The sequence below is a fragment of the Halyomorpha halys genome, unplaced genomic scaffold (assembly GCF_000696795.3).
Source record: "Halyomorpha halys isolate HHAL.00 unplaced genomic scaffold, Hhal_1.1 Scaffold2582.1, whole genome shotgun sequence".
NCBI classification, from domain to species: Eukaryota; Metazoa; Arthropoda; class Insecta; order Hemiptera; family Pentatomidae; genus Halyomorpha; species Halyomorpha halys.
In genome coordinates this window covers 93,442-98,515 of record NW_027109242.1, presented here as the reverse complement: position 1 = coordinate 98,515, position 5,074 = coordinate 93,442, and positions in this window count along the sequence as shown.

The following is a 5,074-nucleotide window of genomic DNA, read 5'->3' as shown; positions in this document are numbered from 1 at the left end:
CACCGGGTCAAACTTATCTCTACCTCCCCCTCTACCACACAAGGGCCATCCAGGGTGATTAACAGCTAAGGTCTAAACAGGAATGAGCGCCGGGCCCTATTATTGTGAGATTCGTGCGTCAAACAATAAGAGATGAGCTGGTGCGGCAAAGAAAAGCTAAACGATATTTCTCCACCCGCCACTTTGGTTGGGATGAAAACGACGCGCACCGCGTATATGTGAGCGAATCAATGACGCCCGCCAACAAGCACTTTTACTGGTTAGCCAGGCAGAAGCAGAAAGTGGCGAAATGCGTCTGGTTCAGCTGAGGAAGAGTAAGGTGCAGGCAGTCCGATGGCTACCCACCGGTCATCATAAGCAAGACCAACGACTTGGACGTCTTCAGTTGAAGTTGGTATCCAAGTCACCACAATATTGTTATTATTTTCTTTTTTTTCATAGAAGATATTTTATTTAATTTTTTTTCAACTCTTTAATAATAGCACATATACAATTTCTCTATTTATATACTTTTTTTTTTTTTTTATTTCTCAATCTTCATTGACTATTTTTTCCAAATTTCGATAACTCAAGCAACAATTTTCTTTCAATTTCTTATTTTTGTTACACTCTATATATTTGTAACAGCATATAAAATATTGTTATTCTCTATCCCTCAACCTTTATCCTTCTTCTTACTTTTCAATTTATCACCTCACAGTTATGACTAATGTTCTCAGTTCCCGTCACGTTAATGCACAATCTCTTATTGCCCACTTCGATTAATTTAAACAGTACTTCCTCGACAATTTTTACCACATAATATCTGTATCCGAAACGTGGATTAAACCATTTATTCCTTCCTCTCAAGTTTCTATTCCCAATTACGCTTTCTTTCGCCATGACAGATCCGATCACACTAGAGGTGGTGTTGGGTTGTATGTGCATGTTACTCTTAAGGTCATAATCTTGCCATGTTCCCCTTCTCCTATCATTCCTCATACAGAATACATGTTGGTCGAAATTTCAACCATATCTTCTCCCTTATTATTTTCCATCGTTTATCGACCTCCCCGAGTTCCACTCAATAACACCTTCGAATCCTCTCTTGTCCAACTCGTTTCCACTTATTCCAATATTATTATCACTAGTGATTTTAACACCAACATGCTCTCTCAATCCAGTGATAAATCCTTTCTTGCTGATGTAATATTTTCCCTCAATCTTTACCTCGTTGCTTTTTCTCTTACGCATCACACACAATCCTCTGACACCTGGTTAGACCTTTTTATCTGTGTCTCTTCTGTAAAAACCCTTTCCTCTTCCCAACATCCCGTTCCCTTCCTCTCATCTCACGATCTGATCCAAATATCGTACGACGTTTCAGTTAAATGCTTTACTCCTAAAATCATATCATACCGTAATCTGGACCTCCTTTCCTACGACTCCCTTCAACCTGACCTTGATTCTGTCCAGTGGGACATTATACACTCCTATAATTCCATCGATCCTATGGTATCCACCCTCACTTCACACCTGCAGTCTGTAGACATCCATGCTCCTCTCAAAACCCGAACCTTACGCCGTCCAACTGCACCTTGGCTTACTTCGGAAATAAATGCAATGATAAAACAAAGAGAAGCAGCTAGACGCAAATTTCGTCGTAACCGCCTGTATGCAGATTATACAAATTTTAAACTACTCCGTAATTAAACCCAACTAGAAGTTTGACGTTCTAAATCCCTTCATATCCATCACTCTCCAATGCTCCCGATCCCAAATCCAAGTGGAAAATACTCCGAAATTTATCCCTACCAGAATCCAATAACTTGATGATCTCAACATTTCATTTCATTTCATTCATCATTTCACATGCCATGCTACTGATCCATCAGTCTTTCCTGAAGTTCCAAATTACACCTTCAATCCTGAAAACTTATTTTTTTCCCACATAAATTATGAAGAATTACTAGCCACTATTCTAAGATCCCATACCAACGATCATGGACCGGAATACATTCCTGTTAAGTTGATTAAATCCTGTCTCCCAGTCCTAATTCCCGTACTTTATCATATATACAATTTTTCCTTGAAAAATCCCACATTTCCTTCTCGTTGGAAAACCGCTTTAGTTCGATCATTAAATAAAATCCTAAATCCTTCTTCACCTAATGACTTCCGCCCTATTTCTCTCCTCTCAAACCTTTCTAAACCGTTAGAACGCTTTGTTCAAAACCAACTCTCAAACTTCCTAGAAGAACGTTCCCTCATCAATCATCTCCAATCCGGCTTTCGACATGGCTATTCAACACAATCCACTCTCCTTAAAATAACCCACGACCTCCAAACTGTCATGGAAAACCAAAACCTAACTATCCTGATCCTCCTTGATTTCTCCAAAGCATTTGACATGGTGGACCACAACATCCTTCTTAACAAACTACGAAATCTTCCTCTATCAAACAGTGCTTTGCGCTGGTTTCAATTCTTCCTTTCCGATCGCTCCAAGAAAGTAGTGGTTCCAGATAAACCAACATCATTGACTAGACCCCTTACCTGTAGTGTCCCCCAGGGTTCATTGCTTTCTAAATCAATGACCTCCTCTTATCCGACATTCTCAATATCATTTCTACGCTGATGATTTCCAAATTTAACTTTCCTTCCCACCTTCTGACCTATTGGCTGCCACGGAGAAGCTTCAAGAAGACTTGAATCAAATTAGTCACTGGGCACAAGAAAACAAGCTTAAGTTGAATGCAGAGAAGACTAAGGCAATCGTAATAGGATCCAATCACGACCTGAAAACTATTCCTCATATTCCAACCTTACTTCTAAACAACAATCCAATACAATTCCATCCATACGTTAAAAACCTTGGTGTCACAATAGACCAAACTCTCTCCTGGAAAAACTACGTTTCTGATATTTCCCGTCGTACCTTCTCCACCCTAAAACATTTAAATTATCTTCGACACCTACTTCCTTTTGAAACCCGTAGGCTCCTGGTTACTTCCTTAATAATCCCCCACTTTGGTTATTGCTGTGTGGTTTACGGGGGTGTCTCTGGGGATCTCGAAACAAAATTAAAACGGTTAATTAATTGTTCTGTACGATTCATCTTTGGGGTCCTCAAGGACACCTCTGTCACCCGATTTTATGAAGAATTGAAGTGGCTTTACCCCTCCTTCCGTCGTAAATATTTTCTTGCTTCCTTTCTCAACCAAGTTATCCAATCCCGTCGTCCATCGTACATCTCTGATATCCTTTAATTTAAATCCTCAGTGCATTCCCGCAATACCTACTCACGGCCTTCAGACTTGAGTAGGTTGACAGACAGCCTCATGTAAGTGCCCATCGAACCGTAGCCTTTGGTAGATCTTTCCTCATCCCTATGGAATTCTATTCCCCCTTTCATTCGTAGTTCTAATACCCTTCCAACCTTCAAAGCCCGTATCTTCGACCACCTTCTGTCCACCCAATTCCGGAAGAATAACAATTGAAAATTTCAAACAAGGTTTATATATTTTCTGTACTTAATACCTCAGATGTTTGTTTATTCTTGTAAATATGTACATTAGCAGAAATTGTACCTTTCCATTTATTAGTTTTAGTTTAATTATATTTGATTTTTTTTCTATTACTTATTATCAGAAGTGTTTGTCATCTTATGTTTTATGATATGACATATGGTTTTACTTTATTTATTCTATTCTTATTTTATATATTCTGTTAATTATTGTTGTTCATTTTTATTTTTTTAATTCATTATTTTATTATATTTTATGACGTTTTATAATTTCATTTTTATTTTGTATTTCACTCTAAGACTCTGAAGCCTAAATTTGATGCCTGTATATTATTCTAAAGGGATCAATCCCAGAATAAATAAAGATTATTATTGTTATTGTTATATACTTGATCTCCTCCCTCTTTGTTCATCCATCCACTCATTAAACACCAGATCCCAACAGATTGATTTATATATGCCCTCCTATAGAACCGCCTTCTTTAGCAAATCCTTCCTCATATATACAACCTCCTTCTGGAATTCTCTTCCCATCTCCATTCGCCAGTCCTCATCCATTCTTTCCTTTAAATAACACCTTTTCCTTCACTTATTGTATAACCAAACATCCGCATCATTGTAATCAAATAAATAGGCATATATTGATTAGCATTATAAAAAGTAGTTAACCCAATATCCCAATGTAATTTCATTTCACTTACTTGCCAGACAAAAATCTTTATGTATGAACCATGTATTTATTCTTAGGGGACATATGTCCCAGAATAAAATTAGTTTTTCATTTCATTTCAGTATTTTAGATCAAATAATTTTTAAAAACTTACTTGAACATAGTATAATTTAAGATTAATAAATATTACAAATAAAACTGTACTTACAATTGTCTATTACAGTTTGTTCTACATTACTGTGATACAAATAACTCAAGAATTGTGCTGGAACTGAATAGGGGTGAAATGGAGAAAGGTAAATGTTTGGAGGAACGGTTTGTTTTGGTTTTTCCAACACGTTATTGTTCTTTCTAGCAGGTAGTCCTCCTGTTATTTCTGTTTTGTCTATCTATATTTAATGTTGTTAATTATATCTTATATATTTATTAGGCTAAAGCAACATGAATTTAAAATTTGTATACCTGATTTTTGTAGATAACCTGATTCTTATATTTTTCTATATTAATCATTTCTCATACATTTTGCTTAAAGTTAGTTTTTTATGATTCTTGGTGTATCAAATTTGAATTTATGTCATGTTTGTCTAAAATATGTGGTGAGAGCAGTTTGGTCAGGTTTGTTGGTTTTTTTTATAATAGAGGTACAACTATATTTGTGTTGTATATGTATATATAGTTGACCGTAAAGATTTAAATATAAGAAGATGGGCAGGGTTGCGGTCAAAAAAAGAACAAATAGTTTTAAAATATTTGTTCTTTTTTTTGACTCTGACTATCTTATATTTATATTTGTGTTGATATAACCTCCTTTTGAGATTCTGTTCTGAAGTTCCAGGTACAATTATATATACATGTATACTATATGTACACACACTATACATGTGTAATAATAGTATATA